Below are 23,051 nucleotides of genomic sequence, written 5' to 3'. Positions count from 1 at the left end.
TCCACCAGGATCTGTCAGCCCATTTGCCTGGGATCCCCTCCTCCGGACAGCAGGACCCCCTGACGATTTACAGGAGGACCCCTCACTCTGCGCCAGGGACTGCCCCACCACAGCTCTGTGCACTGGGCATGGCAATGGTCCCAGGAACCAGCTGGGCAATCCCAGACAGAGCCCCTGGCACAGCACCAGGCAGCGTCTAATCCCCTGCCCCACCTGCCCAAGAGACCCCCACCCCCACTGGTCTGCAGCCAACAGGCCCCCAGCAATACCCACCTCCAGGACCCATAGCCTGAGGGCTGGGCACATCAGAACTACCCCCCGAAACCCCAAACCCTCCAGAAACCACCAACCTGACTAGGGCCCCCCCTGCCCAGCCACCCAGAGGCCTCCCCCTACCACAATGCCCCTTCAGCTCCCGCTGCAATCTCCCCACAAAAACACCTGCCCCCCGCCAGCAACAATGTTCTCTCACAGTGTCTGGTAAGTGGATAGAAAGTTATCACCACCCCCTGCTGGCCAGTCACACAGGGAGAGGGAGTCCGGGGGGACGCCTCTTTAAGAGGAGAAGGGAAGCCATGGACGGACAAAATAAGTAAGACATTTCCATACTCTGTCACTAGCAAATAATGGCCACCGTGGATCCACCCCAGAGTTGGCTACATCTTTGCACTGCGGGAAGCCTCCGCTCACGGAGACCCTTTGTCATGGGGTTTGGGATATTTCTGGACCACGCTGCACTCACAGGGACCTCCTCATCCCGTGCCAGCTGGAGAAAAGAAAAGGGTCCAGCCAACTCTCCTGTTACCAACTGGGAACCACCCATCCCCCAAACAGGGGGAGGCCCCTGGCTTTGATGGGTATTGAATATATGGCTAGTCTCTTTGATCAGCAAACATTTTTAACAGAGAGAAAGGAGGGAACAAATGATTCTCAAAGGAGAGGGAAAGATGTTCATTGTTGCAGGGGGGTTAATTTCCCAACCACGATGGAGAAGGACTCAGGGCGACAGGTTCCCCCCAAGCAAGGACAAGTTGCTGGGATTTACAGACATGGGGAACAGCCCCAAACCCAAGAGGATTTTTAATTGACATTTGATAATGACATCGTAAGAGGGAAACCTGAGATTTGAGATCAGTGTTCAGAAATGAAAGAGAAAGGTTGGAAATCTGAGAGATTTTGGATCCATTTATGCAAATTATAGAGAGGAAAGTGGAAAATGAGAGGGATTTTATAGCAGTTGTTGATAGGAGGTAAAAGCTGAGTGTATTTCCCACCACTATTTGGTCAATGAATAGAGCGGAAATGGGCAACGTTGGCAAACGTTTTAGATCCATATTCAGGAATCTGAGAAAAGGTGTAAATCTGAGATTTTCGTCGTAATTTATAATTACAGAGACAGGGAAAGCTCTCAGGGGCATATTCAATTAGAAGTAGACAACGAGAGTAAAAGTGGGGCAAACGTTGAGGGTATTTTTTAGGAATCTTTGAGACGTACAGAGAAAACGTGTCACAAACTAGGCAAGTGAGAACATGGGATAAACGCCAAGACCGGGGGGGCTTTTATGTAGCTATTAAAGAACTAGCTGGAAAAGGGGGACCGTTTGTCATATAAAATCCAGCCCTGTCCAATACATAAACAGAAAGTGATGGTCCCCCCACGGCCCCCGTTCACCTGGGCAGCTGGGAGCCCTCTGAGGGGCTGACTGAAGGGGGCGGGGGGGGGGAGCTGGAGGGCTCCCTGGGGGCGAGGAGGGGGCGGCAGTGGGGGATGGGCAGGTGGGGGGCAGAGAGTCACTTTCCTGCCCCCCACCGCCCAGCGCTCCCCCCCCGGGGTCTCCCACTCACCGGGTCGGGTCCCAGCTGGCCAAAGCCCCCCCCCGAACCAGGCACGGGGGGGTTAATGACGGGCCCCACCCCGCAGAGACCCCGGAGGGGAGCCGCAGTTGCTCCTCTTACAGATGCGACACGAGGCAGCGCCTGGTCTGCTCCAAGCCCCGCCCCCAGACGCTGCCGGGCCCACGCTCTGCTCCAGGCCCCGCCCCCAGACGCTGCCCCGCTCCCGGTCTGCTCCAGGCCCCGCCCCAGGCGCTGCCCCGCCCCCGGTCTGCTCCATGCCCCGCCCCCAGACGTTGCCTCGTGTCGGGTCTCTCGGAGGAGCAGGTGCGGCTCCACTCCGCGGTCTGTGCTGGGGGGGGCTCGTCATTAACCCCCCAGTGCCCGGCCGGGGGGGGGCTTTCTCCAGCTGGGACCAGCCCCTGGCTCTGTCCGCCCCCGACCCGGTGATTGGGAGACCCCGCGGGGGGTGAAGCGCTGGTGGGGGGGCAGGAAAGTGACTCTCTGCCCCCGGCACGGCTGGGATCGGGGCGGGGGGAGACTGGGGCCCGGCGGGCGGGGTCCCTTGGGGGTGTTGGGGGGAGAAGCCGGAGTTGCGGGGGGTGGGGGTTGAACTGTCTCTGTGCAGCCAGGAAATTCCCGGCGGGGAAGTGGGGGGCGGCGGGGGAGTTAATTGGATCCCCTTCCCCCTCCCCACGGGCACAAATGCCCCCCAGTTTTCCCCTTTTCCCTCTCGGTAGCTCCCACGTGGTTGTAAACTCCCCCCCACCCCCCCTTTGATCCTCTCTCTCGTCTCCCCTGATCCCCCCCCACCGTCTCTCCCTCCTCCTCACATGTCCATTGAAACTCCCCTCCCGTAGGGGGGGCGGGATTTCCCTCCACCCCCCGTTTTATCCGCAGCGATTTGTCCCGGTGTCGGTGGGAAGTTGGAGCCCGGAGCCATCCCCCAACCTGGCTGCCCCGGCGTGGGGGTGGGAGGAGACGCTGGGTCTCTGCCGGGGCAGGGAAGGGAGGGGACGTGTCCCCCATGGGGCTGCCCCCGATCCCGGCTTCCGAGTCCTACTTGCTGCCCCCCAACTGCAGCACCGTCGCCCCCAGCCCCCACCTGCCCCCCCCACCTGCCCATCCCCCAGTACCGCCCCCTCCCCTCCCCCAGGGAGCCCTCCAGCTCCCCCCCCCGCCCCCTCCAGTCAGCCCCTCAGAGGGCTCCCTGCTGCCCAGGTGAACGGGGGCGGGTCGGGGGGGTACCATCACTCTCTGTTTATGTATTGGACAGGCTGAATTTTATATGACAAACGGTCCCCCTTTTCCAGCTAGTTCTTTAATAGCCACATAAAATCCCCCCCGGTCTTGGCGTTTATCCCATGTTCTCAGTTGCGTAGTTTGTGACACGTTTTCTCTGTACGTCTCAAAGATTCCTAAAAAATACCCTCAACGTTTGCCCCACTTTTACTCTAGTTGTCTACTTCTAATTGAATATGCCCCTGAGAGCTTTCCCTGTCTCTGTAATTATAAATTATGACGAAAATCTCAGATTTACACCTTTCCTCAGATTCCTGAATATGGATCTAAAACGTTTGCCAACGTTTCCCATTTCCGCTCTATTCATTGACCAAATAGTGGTGGGAAATACATTCAGCTTTTACCTCTGTGACGAAGTGGGACTGTTCTTAATGTTTCCTCTGAATAGTGTGGGGGTGCCTCAGTTTCCCCTATGAAGTTCTTAAGTATCTAGGGGGTGGGATAAGGGTGTATGATCATTGCAGAGCCCTAGAGGGCAGGTGTGTGCAGGAGTCTGGACACAGAGAATGGCCAACACCCTGTTTCCTGGCCACTGATGGCCTGGGCCCTTCCCCCCGCAAGGTGAGAGCTAAAGGGTTGGAGAACAAAGGAATCAGGTGACCTCCTGGCCCCGGAAAGGAACAAAGCCCAGAGGAGGAGGGGCTGGAGGGAGTTTCAGTTTGGAGCTGGCTGGAACATGGAGTGAAGGGCAGACATGGTTGTCTGGCTCACTGCCCCCCCCAAAATGGCCCCAGCTGAGGGGTCCTGTTCTCTGCACCTGCAAGCTCTGGTTTAGACCATGTTCCTGTCATCTAATAAACCTTCTATTTTACTGGCTGGCTGAGAGTCCCGTCTGACTGCGGAGTTGGGGGGCAGTACCCTCTGGCTTCCCCGGGAGCCCTGCCTGAGCGGACGCGCTGTGGGAAGCGCACGGAGGGGCAGAGGAGGCTGAATGGTCCGAGGTCAGACCCAGGAAGGTGGAAGCTGTGTGAGCTGTGTGTCCTGCAGACAGGCTGCTCACAGAAAGGCGACTGCCCCAGAGTCCTGCCCGGCTTCATGGGGAGCAGTTCCAGAGCATCGCCCAGGGACTCCGTGACAACCTCCTATCAACAACTGCTATAAAATCCCTCTCATTTTCCACTTTCCTCTCTATAATTTGCATAAATGGATCCAAAATCCCTCAGATTTCCATCCTTTCTCTTTCATTTCTGAACACTGATCTCAAATGTCAGGTTTCCCTCTTACGATGTCATTATCAAATGTCAATTAAAAATCCTCTCGAGTTTGGGGCTGTTCCCCATGTCTCTAAATCCTAGCAACTTGTCCTTCCTTGGGGGGAACCTGTCGCCCTGAGTCCTTCTCCATCCCGGTTGGGAAATGAACCCCCCTGCAACAATGATCATCTTTCCCTCTCCTTTGAGAATCATTTGTTCCCTCCTTTCTCTCTGTTAAAAATGTTTGCTGATAAAAGAGACTAGCCATATATTCAATACCCATCAAAGCCTGGGGCCTCCCCCTGTTTGGGGGATGGGTGGTTCCCAGTTGGTAACAGGAGAGTTGGCTGGACCCTTTTCTTTTCTCCAGCTGGCACGGGATGAGGAGGTCCCTCTGAGTGCAGCGTGGGTCCAGAAATATCCCAAACCCCATGACAAAGGGTCTCCGTGAGGGGGGGCTTCCCGCAGTGCAAAGCTGTAGCCAACTCTGGGGTGGATCCACGGTGGCCATTATTTGCTAGTGACAGAGTATGGAAATTTCTTACTTATTTTGGCCGTCCATGGCTTCCCTTCTCCTCTTAAAGAGGCGTCCCCCCGGGCTCCCTCTGCCTGTGTCACTGGCCAGCAGGGGGTGGTGATAACTTTCTGTCCACTTGTCAGACACTGTGAGGGAACACTGTTGCTGGGGGGGGCAGGTGTCTGTGTGGGGAGATTGCAGCGGGAGCTGAAGGGGCATTGTGGTAGGGGGAGGCCTCTGGGTGGTTGGGCAGGGGGGACCCTAGTCAGGTTGGTGGGTTCTGGAGGGTTTGGGGTTTCGGGGGGTAGTTCTGATGTGCCCAGCCCTAAGGCTATGGGTCCTGGAGGTGGGTATTGCTGGGGGCCTGTTGGCTGCAGACCAGTGGGGGTGGGGGTCTCTTGGGCAGGTGGGGCAGGGGATTAGACGCTGCCTGGTGCTGTGCCAGGGGCTCTGTCTGGGATTGCCCAGCTGGCTCCTGGGACCATTGCCATGCCCAGTGCACAGCGCTGTGGTGGGGCGGTCCCTGGCGCAGAGTGAGGGGTTCTCCTGTAAAGCGTCAGCGGGTCCTGCTGGCCGGAGGAGGGGGTCCCAGGCAAATGGGCTGACAGATCCTGGTGGAGGGCAGGTGGGGGTCTGTATCCAGAGAGCCAGCCCCCCCCACGCCCTCAGACCAGCATTGCTGGAAACACAGGAGGAAGCCGGAACAGGGCACTTAACATATATTCCAGCACAGCCTTTGAAGCTGTGAAAAGCACAGGTGTGCTGATACAATGTGCCTCTGGGAACACATACAAGGATTAAGCTCACAGCAGGCAGAGGCCCTTTGACAGACATGGCTCTTAGCCCCTACTAAATAGCGTGATGCACACACCCCAACATCCTAGGTGGGAAAATATTTACCCTGATAAAAGAAATGTCCAGTAGTCGATACTTATTGTTTCTCTCCCTTGCAAGTGTAAACTACTCTTGCGAAAGCTGGCGTCACCCAGACAGACCAGCCTCAATTTGGCATAAGAAAGGAGAAAGAGAATAAAGGAGTACAGAGGTATAAGTAGGGGACCTACAGCACCATGATTTTGGAGTGCTTTTCACTATCTATCTGCTGGTCAGATAAGTGACAGCCTCCCAAGGCTTCTGCAGCTAAGAGGGTCCCTAAGCCTTGTCCCTTATTCGTCTTTCCGCGGAATTGAGTGACCGATCCTGGCTTGGCACCGCTGGAATCGAGAGATGCAAGGAGGGTAAGAAGCACCCACACCTGATCTCCTATCTTTAGTGTACACATATTTTGAAATAGAGCTCTACACTTTGTTTTCTTTCTTTGGGATTGTGGCTTCAGTTTTGTAACTTGTTTGTGTGTGTAACATCTCGACATTTAAATAAGTAGGCACTAGCAATTTTGTAACCACATGATTAGAATCTAGCTTAATAAATTTTGGTAACCGTTTGTGCATAAGCCTGACTTGTTTTCTCTGGTTTACTGTAAAGCAGCCAACACAATGAAAGAACCTCAGCCGTTTTGGCTCTAAAGCCTGGCCATGAGGTGAGAGTACTAAGAGCCTAGAGTTGAGTTGTGCCGCCTCCACGAGGCAAACTCTTGGGGCACCTGTCAGTCAATCCTGGCTGCCCGCTACGAAGGAGCTCTGAGCTCTAGCAGTTAAAGTCACGGGTGGTTAGGACCTTGGGGCATCCGTCAGCCTAGCCCGGGCTGCCCGCCGTGAAGGGACAGTGAGTTCTAGCAGTTAAAGTCACGGATGGTATAAACGGGCATAGCTGGCACCTCACCAAACATCCTTGGCCGTCGGCTAACAGTCGTGTGGCGAGCAAACGAGCAAATGAGTGAAGAGCCCCGTTTCTCAGCCCCCCAACACTGCCCCTCTTCATTCGGTGGAAGCACTCCTGGTGAAGACACATTCCGCCGACAGAAGGAGAGGAGTGGGGATAAACTCAAATTAAGCTTCCGCTTCCTCCATCAGGATCACGAGAGCAACGGAAAGAAAACTCAAGAGGAACAAGCCTCCTCTCCTTTCATGCGCCCCATCACAACCCTCCCTGCTTCGTTTTCTGCCTGAATTTCCTTTTGAAACTGCAACGGCTGCTCCAGAAAACAATCATGTCTCTGAATTCACAGCAACATCCTGAGGATGATAAAAGTATGAAGGAATTCATGGTCCTTTGTGACATAATAAAATAAAATAATAATAAATAATTAATAATAATTAATACATTATTATTTGTATTGCAAGATTAATCTTTCTGTTTTGCAGATTCAGCTCTACATTGATTCTTGTTGCTCTTTGCAATGTATCTGTCTATCTAGGCAACAGTATTTGCTGTTGTTTCAGGTGGAGCACTCAGCGTGTTATGTTTTTCTGACAATCTGCGTCTCGAAAATTCTAGCCAATATGCCTGGAAGTTCCAAGAACCGTCAAATTATGAAGGAATTCCAGGTCCTTTTTTATATTACCATTTATCAGTAGTTATTATCTGTAGAGCAAAGATTAATCTTTCATTTTTTTTAGATCCAGCTCTACGCTGATTCTTGTTGCTATTTGCCATGTATCTATAGCTATCTAGCTATAAAGGGAACCAGTTTTTGCTCTTGTTTCTTTGTATTTGTACACTGCAACTTTACAGCCCAAGCCGCATGATACTGATTAATGTGACACTGGCCAGCCGTGGTTGATTCATTGCACTGTAGACGTATCCTAACGTTATGTCTGCACAGCGATTAAAACACCCACCTTCCCCCGTTCGCCACGAGTTTTCAAAGATAATGGCCAATGGCTCTGCGATCACAGCCGCCAGTTCCTTTAGCACTCTCGGATGCAACTCGTCCGGCCCCATGGACTTGTGCACGTCCAGCTTTTCTAAATAGTCCCGAACCACCTCTTTCTCCACAGAGGGCTGGTCACCTCCTCCCCATGCTGTGCTGCCCAGTGCAATAGTCTGGGAGCTGACCTTGTTTATGAAGACAGAGGCAAAAAAAGCATTGTGTACATTAGCTTTTTCCACCTCCTCTCTCACTAGGTTGCCTCCCTCATTCAGTAAGGATTTTCATTCTCAGACACGGTGCACATAGCACGACTCAACCCTCGGCGTAAACTGAGTGAGCCGCCCACAGATTCTGGCAGCCCCAATGAGCCACTTGGTGTGAGAGCTTGGACCTGCCCTTGTCCAAGAGGGAGGGGGTCATCTGCGAGGGGACTGCACCACTGACCTATCAGCCCTTCACACCCAAACTTTCAGTCACTCTATTATCAGTGCCTCTGAGTGTAATTTAAACAACAAGAACAGCTACACTGGGCTAGACCAAAGGTCCATCTAACTCTGTTATTTGTCTTCTGATAGCAGCCATTACCAGGTGCCTCAAAAGCCACTACTGGGAGTTGAACCCAGGATCTCCTGTTTAGAAGACAGGTGCTTTAAACCAGCTAATGCATGGTGCTTTCCTCTGGCTAACGTATGGTGTCTGCCCATACCTGACTCCCTGCCAACCTGCACTGGGCCCTGACAAGCGTTTCTTGTGTTTCGATTCTGTAAAGCAGAGAAGCGGGTGAAGTTTTACTCCCAAGGTGTGTGTGTGATTCTTTGGACAGGTCTATCTTACAAAATTAAGTCAGTAACAACATTACTTTGGGGTGTTAAAAATTTTACCTTCCCTGAGCAATGCAGTTATATCAGCCTAATTCCGGTGTAGATAGCACTGGGTTAACAGGAGGACTTCTTCCCACCCCACTCTGCCTCTTCGGCTGACGCCTGCTGGTCCACGTTTCACTCGCTCCTCTCTCCCCGAGGCCTCCTTGCCGGCTGCTCATTCCTCTCCGCCCCCTACCCCAAGGTCTGCCCGCCACCCACACCTCTCTGACCCCTCCCCTGAGACCCACCATGGCCGCCGTTCCCACCTCTCAGCCCCACCCATGAGACCCACCCAGCCTGCCACCCGTGCCTCTCCGTCCTGCCCTGCCCACCACTTGCACCTCTGTGCCCCTCCCCTGAGGCCCACCCTGCCCACCTCTTTCTTCCTGCTGCCGTTGTTATTCCATGACACATTAAAGATGGAATGAAAAGCTGAGTTTCCTCCAGGGTGAGGAAAGGAAGGAGACAACAACCCCCTGACAAAGCTCTGTGCCCCACAGAAAACCTGCCCCCTGCTATTACAGTCACTGATGTACTGGGGATATGACGGGAAAGGGACTGTCTGAATTATCGAGGCAGGAATTTTACAACAATCTACAGCAACATCACTGGCCACAAACACACTCTCCTCATGCTCCAGCCGGAAGGGAAAAGAGCAGGAATTCTTGTTGAGCCCTGGGCACACTTACACAACAGCACAGCAGTGAGTGTGTTGTGGATGCTGGTCTGAGGAAACAATTGGAAACGATCACTCAGTGAGAACACAACTAGAGGGTCGTGAGAGCGCTCTATAAAGCAAGTAGTTGTGGCTGAGTGGTTAAGGTGGTGGACTCGAAATCCCTTGGCGGGGGGGGGGTCTCCCTGTGCAGGTTTGAATCCTGCCAACTACGGAGGAAGTTGTGGCTCTTTAGTTTCAGTGCCTGAGCATCCTTGGCCCCAGTGGGAGCCAGGCTACGTCTACACGGCAGAGTTATGCTGCTTTAGTTAAAGCGTTTTAATTAAGCCGCTGTTGCATGTCCACACTAGGCTGCTTGTGTCACCGGAGCGCATCCAGGCTAGCAGCTCTTGGATCGCCACAGAGAGCAGTGCATTGTGGGAAGCTATTCCACTGTGCAACTGGCCGCAGGGTGCTTTGGGAAGGGTTTGCAATGCCTCGTGGGCAGCCACACGAGGCAGGTTTCTCTATCCCATTGTTCCATGGGCGTCCGACTCGATTGCCAGCTGCTTTTCAGCTGCCGTGGGCGTGGTGGGCAGAGAGTGTGTGTGTGTTGGGGACAGACAGTGTGTGTGTTCGGGGAGCGTGCGTGTTGTGGAAGAGTGAGTGTGTTGGCACGCTGTCCCTAAGTTCAGACAGCTGCTGGAAGCAACCAGTCCTGAGTCAGGGGGAGCGGGACACCCCAGTCCTGAGTCAGGGGGAGGGGGACACCCCAGTCCTGAGTCAGGGGGAGCGGGACAGGCCCGACATCAGCCCCCACTTCTCGCACTGGCTCAGCACAGCCCAGCAGTCTCTGTCACATACACACATTCACACACACTGCTGCCTGCCTGGCTGTGTGTCACGGTGCAGGACGAGGGGGTTTAGAGGGCCATGGGCCCAGCACTTTTTAGCAGCCCTAAGAACGGACGACAGAGGGGGAAACAAGCTGGAGCCTTGGGGGAAGAGGCGTTCTGTGGGTGTGGCCTCGGAGGGAGGGGTGGCATCAGGGAGAACGGGCGGTGTGAGATTGGGGCCTCAGGGAGAAGGGGCGGGGTGAGTGAGGGCTGGGGGGAAAGGGGTGTCATGGGTGTGTCACAGTTCGGCGCCGGTGGCCCCCCCACTGTAAGGAAGATTCCACCACCCCTGCTCTCGGTCCTAGGTGTGGTGAATTTGTCAGGTCTGAGACAGGAGTTGCTTGTGAATGACAGTGACCCCTTTGCCAATTGGCACCAATAAGCTTTTGTCACACATTGCGACGGGGCAAGGCAAGACGGCTATAGTTAAGTAGTGAGGAACAGGTATTTTAGCCCCAGGCTAAACGAATCCTTGGTACTATGGTAACCAAATGGCAGTTCTTTCAGGTTAATCAAGACACCTTGGGCCAATTAAGATCCTTCTAGAAAGCAGTGGAGATAGCTAGGTTGATTGGAACACGTGAAGCCCATCAAGGCCTGGCTGGAACTAGTGAAAAGCCTCCCAGTTCGTCAGTGAGGTGCATGTGTCAGGATCTGTAGGAGGAAGCCGTGCTGTTGGAGGAACCAAGCAGTGCAAATCCACATCAGGTGCAAGGAAGGAGGCCCTGAGGTAATAGCGAAGGAGATACTGAGTGGGGGCTGCTGTGGGGAAGCGGCCCAGGGAATTGTACACGTCCTATTTCCCAAAAGTCAGCTACCATAGCTGCTACTATTAGGGTCCCCGGGCTGGAGCCCAGAGTAGAGGGCGGGCCCGGGCTCCCCTCTCCCCTCCCCTCTCCTCTCCTCCCTGATTAATCATGGATACTGGGAAACAGAGATTGTGCGAGGGGGGGTTGCTTCTCCTCACCTCCCTTGCTGGCTTATGATGGCTCAGTAAGCTGTGGCCCTTGCCTCTAGAGAGAGAGCAGGGCTATGTGGAGGGTCACAGTGAGCCTCTGAGGCTAGCAAAATCTACCAGGAAACGTGGGACCCATAGAGACAAGGACAGAGCTTTGTCACAACATGGACTGAGCTATACCCTCACACCCTGATATAATAGAAAGACCAGCACAAAAAACAGAGAAAGGAACAATAAGATACTAAAATAACAATGGTTGGAACTCTCCATTTCTCTCAGTCTTTGGGTGGATGGGTACTAAGAGCTGTAGCTACAGTTGAGGAACCAGGCGATCGGACAGCTGGCCCAGCCCTCCATACTAGTACCTCTCTCACATATAGGGAAATGGGTCAAAATTGGACTTCATGTCATGACTCACTTCCCATAGGGGTCAGTCTGTCTCAGGCTCTGTCTATACTTCAAACACTGGAAGTACTCTTCTGACAACCTAACACTGTCTACGCTGGGCCTGAGGTCACATTAACTACTTCTCTCAGTGGAGTGGACTTTTCACACCCCTGAGAGAGGTGGCTACGTCAACATCGCTTTTCAGCATAGACCAGACTTTAGATGGCTTATTGACCTAAAAGGTAATGGACTTCAGCCTTTTCCTTGGTGGTTGAGGACTGCAACTTTCCTACCTGCTGAACATATCCTATGACAGATGACTTTCCTTTGCAAATTAGAGAAGTGGGGAAGTCAGTGACCCTTACAGTCTAAGTGTAAGAACTTGTAAAAACTTCTGCAAATTGTCTCTTCGAATAATTTTGCTTTCACTAAAAATAGACTTTGACACTAAGCAAAATAAGTTCTATTTGAAACACAAAAATTTAAAATCTATACTGGGCCAATATTCACTTATACACTCTCACACACATTCTTCCACCCCAACCATTGGAGTGAGGTTTTCTACCAGAACTCCTTACACTACAGGGGGTAAATTAAAGCAAATTAACTTTTCAAGATCAGCTGTCACTTCCTCTATGACTAACAAAACAAAAAACAAGACACTTTGTTTTACAAAGTGATTCAGATTATCACACACTTAGTCTCCTACTCTTTAACTAATAAATTCATTTTCATTGGAAACAATAACATATTCAAAGAGCTCAAATTCTTGTCATATGAGTTCATTTTCTTTTAATCCCCGTTGCCAAGAACCGAACCTTGGCTCTAGTTCTGGTTTGTCCCAACGTAGGTCCCAACCAATTCTCTGAGTTCATATATCGCTGGTTCTTCTGCCATGTGTGTTGGTGGAAGGGGTCTCCTATGTGGGAATGTTTGCATCACGAGGAAAAAAAAAAAATCTCTCTTTTCACACTTTTTAATCTTTCAAAGTAGGAGGAGGTAGAGGAGAAGGGATGTAAATGCATAAAACACAAGAGAAAACTGTCCTACACTAAAGGCATTTATCGGTATAACTATATTGCTCATGGGTGTGAAAAATCCAGAGTTGAGCAATGTAGTTACACAGCCCTAACGCCCTGTGTAGATAGCGCTACGTCAGCAGGACATATAGCTTGAGGGGGCTGGACTAATGAAGTCCGACGGGAGAGATCTCTCCCATTGCCTTAGAGCATCTGTAATAGCATGCTACACCAGTGCAGCTACATTGGGGCAGCTGTGCCAACATCAGCTTTATTGTGAAGCCGGAGCATCAGACACAAAACCAGAGAATCAGGACTCAACATGCGAGTATCTGGAAGTCTGAAATTGGAACCGGACACGTTCCTTGCCTCATTGGTTACCATCATTTCCACAGCCTGAAAGTCCTGGTTTCTGTGAAAATAGAAAGAATTATATTGAAATTAGAATTCATTACAGAAATGCTACTTGAAGGGTTTGTTGAAATATAGTTGTCAAGAAGAGAAACATTAAGGAGTGTGAGACAATGGGTCCTCAAACTAATTAACTTAGAGCTCCTACTGAGCTGGGAGATTGGTAAACATTAGTATGCAAGTAAGATACGTATGTATAGTTGTCAGTTTCTGCTTCCTTTTCTCTCTTATGTTCAATTGGCTTATCTGTATAAACAAGTTAGCTTGAGCCTTTGCAGGGGGCTCACATATCTGGGTGCATTGGCAAAGTGCTTTGCTAATAAACAGAGTGGCCTGACAAATTATGTGAGTCCTGAATCTGACTTTGACATTACCCAATCAGGCACCCAGTTTGGAATCCACGAGGAGGGAATGTCCTATGAAGCACTCTCTCTCTTTGGATCCAAATGGTGAAGGATGATTGTTCTCAATCTAACCCTGGCATGCTTTGGATCTGTAATCAGTGAGTTGTACAAACAAACAATTTTCCTTGGGTCTTTGGTCACCATAGCTTCTTTTACTGGGATGGAAACCAAGAACGGAGCGTGTACTCATTCAACCCCAGTTCTTTCCAAATCCTTGGCCTTGGTTAGGGTAAATGTACACTTCTCTGAAGTAGAATCCTTTACAAAAGCACTCAAAATCTCAGCAGTGTTAGTGAGGAATGGCTTCCTTAAACATGCCCGGCTTTTCTTTAATTTGGTGGCACAATTCCAGGCAAGGGACTGGATACAGGCCTGTTAGTTATCAGAGCTGGAGTTTCTATTCAAAACTAGCTATTTCTCTGCAGCTATTAGATTTCCAACACTGATTTCATTTCATACACTTGTTTTTAGCACCTACAAAGGATAAATTCAATAAAAAACCCACTTCTATTTCCTCAACATCTGCATCATGAAGGGGACCATTCCCCATGCCATAGAATTAGTTAGGTTATTTAAAATTTTTTAGTAACCTAGCATCCCCCATAATGGGGGACAAAACAGCCTCCTTGCCAGAAGTGGCTTTACCAATTGATGGAACCTGGGATTTAAACTCCAAATGATCACACGGTGCTTGGGATCCATCTGAATTCCCCTTCCAGGTTTTTGACACTTTCATCTCCAGGCATAGCGAGTCTGATGTAGGAAAAAAAGTGCTGGAGAGAGGTCCAATAAAAACAGGAACTGAACTCCTCCAAACACTTCCCCTAAATGGGAGAGAGGAGGAGATCAATTCAGCCTTCACATCCCATCAAATTCATGGGGGGAAGGGAGGAAGCTACTGCCTGATGTCTGCTAGGATCTACAGGAAGCCATGAGCTATAGTTACCCTGAGGTTATGACCCCTGCTAGAGACAATAATGAACTGAGTGACCTCCCAAGGGCTTTGTAGGGCATCCCATAGGTTTCCTTCAGGCACTTACAGATTCTGAGTTGGTTTCATGTTTCCTCACCATTGCAGGGAGCTCTCAGGGTCTGTCTTTCCTCTGAACCCTGGAGCTCTGAGACCCATGGCTCTTCCCCTTGTTCCAGCTGGGAAAACACATCAGGTTTGGAAATGGGAAACCCTGCTCAGATGAAAGAAAACAAAGGAGTTCAGGTGATTGCATAAGACTTTGTCATAAAAAAACAAAACATTCTATTAATTTAACTTCAGTGCTTAGTGTGACCTGGTGTGCCTTGGGGAGTCCTGACTGAAAACGCTAAGGTCAGGGCAGGCTAAAAAAGGGAAAGAAGATGCTCCCAGAACTGATGGCTAACACTGAAGTTAAAATCACCGACCAGTCACAAACTCTGCTTCTGATCCCCCACACTGGTTATTGAGAAGCTGAAAAAGATCACACAGCCCCCTTTATTGCATTCCAGTTCTCTGACTCCCAATCAGCACCTATGTTCGGTACAGTGAGAGCTTATTTAAAAATTCTGGTCACAGAAACACAATGTTCTGACCCCAAAGGGTCAGCCATATTACCAGGTCAGCACAGGTTTGAATCATAGAATCTCAGGGTTGGAAGGGACCTCAGGAGGTCATCTAGTCCAACCCCCTGCTGAAAGCAGGAACAATCCCCAATTAAATCATCCCAGCCAGGGCTTTGTCAAGCCTGAACTTAAAAAAAAGGTTTGGATCTTACCCAAAATACCAGGCTGCCAGCCAATCCTTTAGCCTCTAAACTAAAGGAAAGAAGCAAAGGTCAGATACATTCAGAAATCTATATATCGGGTTCTTCACAGTATTGGTGAGTTCCTGGCTTGAAAGTCCGTCTGGAACACATCCACAGCTTGGATGGGTCATTCAGTCCTTTGTTCAAGGCTTCAGTTTGCAGAGAAGTTGCTCCAGAGGTAGGAAGAGGGATTGAAGAGAAAATGAAGATGATGCAGCTGCCCTTTCTATTCCCTTTGCCTTGTGGCTTGTACTTCCTGACTCCCAAACACAAGCTTCACAGCACATGGCATGGAAAAGCCCTGGAGTTCTCAGTACACAGGCATACCCCTGCATGTCTTGCTGACTCAATAGGTGTATCCCCTTGGTTCTTTTCATGGGCTCATTGTACAGCTGATGACCCTTGACAGGCCAGTGAAGAGGCTCGGCAGTGCTGATGCCAGTCTGTCCGGGGGCGTCACCCAGAAACACTGCACAAGTCTGGAAATACAGATATACCCTACATGTCTATAACTCACAACACAAAGGTGGTACAAAACATAGAAACAAAATGATCATACTTGGAAAATCATAGCATTTTCACTTACACCTTACATGACATATCTAGCACGATTCATTGCAATTTCATCATCACATCACCTTCCTCCTGGTGTCTGATAATGCTTGTACTCCTCAGTCCTCCAACAGTCCATGTTCTCACTCTCAGCTCTTCGTTCCCCTTGCTCCCAGCTCCTCACACGCACCTCACTAACTGAAGTGAGCTCCTTTTTAAAACCCAGGTGCCCTGATTAGCCTGCCTCAATTGATTCAAGTAGCTTCTTGATTGGCTGCAGGTGTTCTAATCAGCCTGTCTTACTGGTCTCCAGAAGGTTCCTGATTGTTCTGTTACTTTACCCAAGGAAAAGGGACCTACTTAGCCATCTGGCCTGACCCTGTCACAACCCCTATGTTCACTCTTCTAGAAAACTATGATCAATTATTTACATAGGATGGCTTGTTTGAGGTATCATTTGAAAATGCATAATCTACAGAATATTATCCTCCTGTTAAAATACGTGTAGCAACACTATGTAAAATTATGAGATTTTACTGTATCATATTAGTGAAAAAGTTACAATTCTGGGGAACACCCTCAGACCAGTTCCTCAGAAACAGCAAGGCAAGCAGCTGGTCAAATTGCCATTCTCCAGGAGGGGGAAGGTGTGAAGACGACTTTTACATTCCTTCACAGGGACCACTTGAAGCTCATATCTACAACATAGAGGCGGTCACCATGACTCAGCTGAGAACTGAAGTTGTTTGTCGTACAAAGGACTGAATTATAAAAAGAGGGGAGGAAAATGCTTGAGACTCTCTCTCTCCCCCTTTTCCTCTGCTCATGACAGCTCCTGAAGAAACGGAACTTGGCAGCAGGGGCGAATTAGGGGGACTTCTGGCTGAAAGGACAGCCAGCCTACCTCAGGATATGGTGAGAGAAACATTTGCTTTGTATCCGTTTTAGCTTGTTAACTTAGATGTTAGTTTGGGTTTTATCTTGCATTTCTTTTGTAAACAATTCTGGCTTTTATACCTCATTACCTGTAGTCAATTAATATGGTTTTTTTGCCGGTAGTTAGCCATCTCATTTTATTGTTTCATCTAACCAGTGTGTTGGGATTAAAGTGTGTTGGAAAAGCCATTTGGGATAACAAGGCTGGCACGTGTCATTTTCCACTGATGAAATGACAGACTTCATATGACCTTGCGTCGTTCAGTAGTGTGCTGGACAGTGAAAGATGCACAAAAGTCCGGGACCAGAGAATTTTCTGGGGTTCTCCTGTGGTGCATTGTAATTCGTGAGTCGCTGACTAACAGCGCTCAATACTGTGTAGCTGGGAGCGAGTTACATGCTGGAGACTGGGTGTTAACTGCCCAGGAGTGGCTGTTCTCACAGTAAAGCAGTGGAAAAGCCACCCCAGCTTGGGCAACTGAGGGGAAACAGCTGTTCAACCAGTCAAGATTGTACTGTGGTTAATGTCACAGACACTCAATTTCAAAGCATCTCCTAAAACACAGAGAAAGTAAATCCATGTCCCAGAAGTTGAAGACTCCAGACAGAGGACAAGTCTCCCTGGAACTGCTTCTTGCAGAGAGAGAGAGGTCCAGACACAATGAGAGAGTCCTGGGGAAGCTGGGAACACTAAGAATGGGCTGGTGGGGTTCAGTGGAGAAAGGGAACAGGAAGGGCAGGGATATCACTGAACGCAGGATCTCAGCAGTCCTAGATGTCAGGATAGCACCTAGTGCAGCCCATTGGAAAACATAATCCCAACTATACATATAAAATTATGGGCTCTAAATGAGCTGTTTCCACTCAACAGAGGGATCTTGGAGTCATTGTCGATAGTTCTCTGAAAACATCCACTCAGGGTGCAGAGGCAGTCAAAAATGGAACAGGGTGTTGGGAATCATTAAGAAAGGGATAGATAATAAGACAGGACATAACTTGCCTCTATATAAATCCATGGTACGCCCACATCTTGAATATTGTGTGCAGATGTAGTCGGCCTATCTCAAAAAAGATACATTGCAATTGGAAAAGGTTCAGAAAAGGGCAAAAAAACCCGGACTAGGAGTATGAAGCAGGTTCTGTATGAGGAGAGGTATGTAAGACTGGGACTTTTCTGCTTGGAAAAGAGACAAGAGGGCAAATGAGAGAGGTCTATAAAAGCATGTCTGCTGTGGAGAAAGTAAAGAAGGAAGTGTTATTTACTCCTTCTCAGAACACAAGGACTAGGAATCACCCAATCAAATTAATAGGCAGCAGGTTTATAAGAAACAAAAGGAAGTATTTCTTCAAACAACGCACAGTCAACCTGGGGAACTCCTTGCCAGAGGACGTTGTGAAGGCCAAGATTATAATAGGGTTACAAAAAAAAAAAAAACAAACACCGTGAGAAATCTATTGAGGACAGGTCCATGAATGGTTATTAGCCAGGATGGGCAGGGATGGTGTCCCTAACTTCTGTTTGTCATAAGCTGTGAATGGGTGACAGGAGATGAATCACTTCATGATTCCCTGTTCTGTTCATTCCCTCTGGGACGCCCGGTGCTGGTCACTGTCGGAAGACAGGACACTGGGCTAGATGGACCTTTGGTCTGTCCCAGTGTGGCCGTTCTTAAATACCAGGGAACCTAGTGAGTCCAGTGCAATGGGAGGGAGTAGGAAAATCCCTGGGTGTGGAGAACACTGGGAAATTAGAAACTATCATTCAGAAGCAACAGACTCTAAATAGTCTAGAAAAGCAGAATGTGAAAAATAAGAATCGGGGTCATGTGACTTCAGGAATGAAGGACTCAAAAAACCAAGTCTGGAGAGAAGAGAGATTGTGGCTATTGCACATGGGGATGGGGGGAGCAACTCTCCAGGTCTCAAGGATTTTCACCAGCAACCGAGGCCATCGTCCCATGCACGGGGCAATCCGGAGCAGTGAGGAGTTGTGTCATCTGTAATCCTGGCTGAGTTTCAATGCTCTGCTGCTGGAGCTCCCTTGTCTGGATTCCCCCAGCCACCATTCAAGGTCTGTGTGATCAGTAACCCTGGACCAGCCGCTCTGACCCCAGCAGCCTGCTTCTTACACCCCAAGCACATTCTGGTCTGGGTGGAGAAGGCTCAGGGTTTGAGAGAAGGCCAAGGGTAGGAAGCTTCTGTTCGTTATGCTGGACCTAACCCCCCCTTTTACTTGTGCAAACAGGAGATATTTGACACTGTGCGATTCTGCTCCTGTGCTCTCTTCCCACAGCGTTCAGCAGCAGGGGAGGGTCTCTGGTCATGTGTGTGTCACTGGCATGCTGGGGTGATGCTGGAACAGGACAGAGCAGAGGTGGCATTGTGGGGGTGGCGTGAACCTCATCTCTTCCGTTCCCCTTCCAAGAACCGAGGGGACAGGAACCCTTACCCAGCCAGGTCACAGTCTCACAGGTCTCCTGCATGACGTCTCTGGAGAGGGCTCTCTGAGCGGGGTCCAGCAGAGCCCCCTCCTCCCTGGTGAAATACACAGCCACCTCCTCGAAGGTCACCGGCCCCTGACAGAGCAAGAGCCCCACACTCAGGACCTGCTGCCCACTCACAGCCCCACTATTCGTGGGGGAGAGGAGCCAATCAAACGGAAACTCTGGGTGGACGGCAGTCAACAGAGTCCCACCCCCACCCCGCTCAGAGCACCCAGGAAACACCAGGGTGAGGGGGCGAAGAGACACCCCTCCTCTCTCCCAGCAGATCCATCACACACCTACTAGCCACAGACTGATACCGGAGATGCTGCCCCGAGCAGGGTCTAGGGAGAGATCTCTTGTAGGAAGCCTAACACCCTCCTCCTTGTGAGGAGCTGGATATGAGGCAGGAGAATCTCCCCTAAGCCAGACTGGTGGCTTCCCCCTTCATATTTCAAGGCACCCGCTGGTTAGTTGGGTCAGGCTCCAGCACTAGGAGTCTGGTCCTTTTTCCCAGCCCCATCTACGTGGCTTATTTTCTGTTCACCAAATTGGACCATTTCCACCTCCGAACCTCATGGGTCTGTTCAAAGAATCTAGGCCACTTATTAAACAACTCCCAGCAGGTCTGCCACCCCCTGGTCTCCTCCCTTTCTCCACCCTGTGCATTTCCTGCCCCGCTCCAACCTCCAAACCAGACGGTGCAAACCTTCCCCTCTCCCGTGTATTTGCTGCCCCTCTCTCTCCTGCAGGAACAAATCAGAACCCCCCCAATAATCCCTACCTGAGCTGGCTCCTCTGCAGCCATGTCACTCCCTTGTCCCATGGGAGGACGGGATGAACCGGAACGAAACGTGAGCGTCGTTCTGCAGCCTGATCGGGCGAGAAGGGCCGTTGTGGAGGTTTGGGAACGGGCATTAGTTCATTTCACATCACGCTTCCCCCAGGCTCTTTCCTTGCAGAGCGAGATCTGAGATTCTGCCGTGCTTAGAAAATGCTCAATCTCTGGATTACAGCAGAGACCTGGCCCCTCCTGCCAGGCTAAGCCCACAGACACACTTTTAACCTCCTTTCTCCGTCCCACATCCCAAAACAAAGTCTCTGAACGCAATCCTAGAAAAAAGCAGAACCAAAGGAGTCCCTTTCGAGGATTCCCTCTGACACTGACCCCACGGCAGCCACACCCCAGCAGGAGGGACGTGGAGTCAGGAACTGGGTTTTCCTCTCTCTCATCCTCATCTTGTCCACAGGAAAGTGATTCTCCCCACAGTGCAGTAATACATCTGTCTTGGCAGATGAGAGAGCTGGAAATCTCTTTCAAAACTCTTATCCCACGGACCCTGTCAGTCTCTCTATCTCCTTTTCCCTGTGCCCTCTCCATGCCTGTCTGCTCGGAAACTCTCATTCCTGGGTTGTTTGCTCCCCCATGGCTGGATTTGCTCCTGCAAATGGCAGGAGAAATGGGGTGGGGGGCTGTTTCTGTAGAGTCATTTTATAGTCCTTCACTGCCTGCCTGGGATTTCCCCATTGCCTGCCTAGGACCCCCACCTGCCCTCCAGCAGGATCTGCCAGCCCATTTGCCTAGGACCCCCTCCTCCTACCAGCAGGACCCCCTGATGCTTTACAGGAGGACCCCTCACTCTGCGCCAGGGACCGCCCCACCACAGCGCTGTGCACTGGGCATGGCAATGGTCCCAGGAGCCAGCTGGGCAATCCCAGACAGAGCCCCTGGCACAGCACCAGGCAGCGTCTAATCCCCTGCCCCACCTGCCCAAGAGACCCCCACCCCCACTGGTCTGCAGCCAACAGGCCCCCAGTGATACCCACCTCCAGGACCCATAGCCTTAGGGCTGGGCACATCAGAACTACCCCCCGAAACCCCAAACCCTCCAGAACCCACCAACCTGACTAGGGTCCCTCCTGCCCAGCCACCCAGAGGCCTCCCCCTACCACAATGCCCCTTCAGCTCCCGCTGCAATCTCCCCACACAGACATGCACCCCCCCAGCAACAGTGTTCCCTCACAGTGTCTGACAAGTGGACAGAAAGTTATCACCACCCCCTGCTGGCCAGTCACACAGGCAGAGGGAGCCCGGGGGGACGCCTCTTTAACAGGAGAAGGGAAGCCATGGAGGGCCAAAATAACTAAGAAATTTCCATACTCTGTCACTAGCAAATAATGGCCACTGTGGATCCACCCCAGAGTTCGCTACAGCTTTGCACTGCGGGAAGGCCCCCCTCACAGAGACCCTTTGTCATGGGGTTTGGGATATTTCTGGACCCACGCTGCACTCAGAGGGACCTCCTCATCCCGTGCCAGCTGGAGAAAAGAAAAGGGTCCAGCCAACTCTCCTGTTACCAACTGGGAACCACCCATCCCCGAAACAGGGGGAGGCCCCTGGCTTTGATGGGTATTGAATATATGGCTAGTCTCTTTTATCAGCAAACATTTTTAACAGAGAGAAAGGAGGGAACAAATGATTCTCAAAGGAGAGGGAAAGATGATCATTGTTGCAGGGGGGTTCATTTCCCAATCAGGATGGAGAAGGACTCAGGGCGACGTTCTGGTTAAACTTGGATTTATGCTGGAAATGGCCCACCTTGATTATCATGCACATTGTAGGGAGAGTGGTCGCTTTGGATAAGCTATTACCAGCAGGAGAGTGAGTTTGTTTGGGGCGGGGGGGTGGGGCGGAGGGTGGATTTGTGCTGGAAAACCTGGATTTGTGCTGGAAAACCTGGATTTGTGCTGGAAGTGGCCCAACTTGATGATCACTTTGGATAAGCTATTACCAGCAGGAGAGTGGGGTGGGAGGGGGTATTGTTTCATGGTCTCTGTTTATATAATGTCTTCTGCAGTTTCCACGGTATGCATCCGATGAAGTGAGCTGTAGCTCACGAAAGCTCATGCTCAAATAAATTGATTAGTCTCTAAGGGCCACAAGTCCCCCTAAACTTTTTTATGAATCTTTGAGACGTACAGAGAAAACGTGTCACAAACTACGCAACTGAGAACATGGGATAAACGCGAAGACTGGGGGGGATTTTTTGTGGCTATTAAAGAACGAGCTGGAAAAGGGGGATCGTTTGTGATATAAAATCCAGCCTGTCCAATACATAAACAGAGAGTGATCGTCCCCCCCCCCCCCCACCCGCCCCCGTTCACCTGGGCAGCAGGGAGCCCTCTGAGGGGCTGACTGGAGGGGGCGGGGGGCGGGAGCTGGAGGGCTCCCTGGGGGAGGTGAGGGGGCGGTAGTGGGGGATTGGCAGGTGGGGGGTAGGTGGGGGCTGGGGGCAACGGTGCGGCAGTTGGGGGCAGCAAGTGGGACTCGGAAGCGGGGATCGGGGGCAGCCCCATGGGGGACACGTCCCCTCCCTTCCCCGCCCCGGCAGAGACCCGGCGTCTCCTCCCACCCCCACGCCGGGGCAGCCAGGTTGAGGGATGGCTCCGGGCTCCAACTTCCCACCGACACCGGGACAAATAACTGCGGATAAAACCGGGGGGGAGGGAAATCCCGCCCCCCCCACGGGAGGGGAGTTTCAATGGACATGTGAGGAGGAGGGAGAGACGGGGGGGGATCAGGGGAGACGAGAGAGCGGATCAATGGGGGGGGGGTGGGGGGGAGTTTACAACCACGTGTGAGCTACCGAGAGAGAAAAGGGGAAAACTGGGGGGCATTCGTGCCCGTGGGGGGGGAAGGGGATCCAATTATCTCCCCCGCCGCCCCCCACTTCCCCCCCGGGAATTTCCTGGCTTCACAGTGACAGTTCAAACCCCCACCCCCCGCAACTCCGGCGTCTACCCCTCCAACACTCCATAATGGACCCCGCCCGCCGGGCCCCAGTCTCTGCCCCCCCCCAATCCCAGCCGTGCCGGGGGCAGAGAGTCACTTTCCTGCCCCCGCACCAGCTCTCTCCCCTCGGGTGGTCTCCCACTCACCGGGTCGGGGGCGGGCAGAGCCAGGGGCTGGTCCCAGCTGGAGAAAGCTCCCCCCGGCCGGGCACGGGGGGTTAATGACGGGACCCCCCAGCACAGACCCCGAAGGGGAGCCGCAGCTGCTCCTCCGAGAGACCCGACACGAGGCAGCGCCT

The 23,051-nt window shown here is 51.6% G+C and overlaps 1 protein-coding gene and 1 long non-coding RNA gene across 2 annotated transcripts in view; one reads left to right on the top strand and one right to left on the bottom strand.

Annotated features, from left to right (window-relative positions):
- The window catches only part of LOC144258246 (uncharacterized), a 640,730-nt gene that overhangs the window by 454,430 nt on the left and 163,249 nt on the right, over window positions 1-23,051 (top strand). The window lies entirely within an intron of this gene.
- On the bottom strand, window positions 12,632-15,180 carry LOC144258345 (uncharacterized). Its single transcript, XR_013344682.1, has 3 exons — window positions 14,960-15,180; window positions 14,252-14,395; window positions 12,632-12,808 (listed from the first exon to the last, which is right to left on the bottom strand). It is a non-coding gene; the product is annotated as an uncharacterized LOC144258345 (long non-coding RNA).

The sequence above is a fragment of the Eretmochelys imbricata genome, chromosome 28, assembly GCF_965152235.1.
Source record: "Eretmochelys imbricata isolate rEreImb1 chromosome 28, rEreImb1.hap1, whole genome shotgun sequence".
Taxonomy (NCBI): domain Eukaryota; kingdom Metazoa; phylum Chordata; order Testudines; family Cheloniidae; genus Eretmochelys; species Eretmochelys imbricata.
The sequence above is the reverse complement of the archived record's forward strand: the minus strand, read 5'-3'. Positions and strand labels throughout refer to the sequence as shown.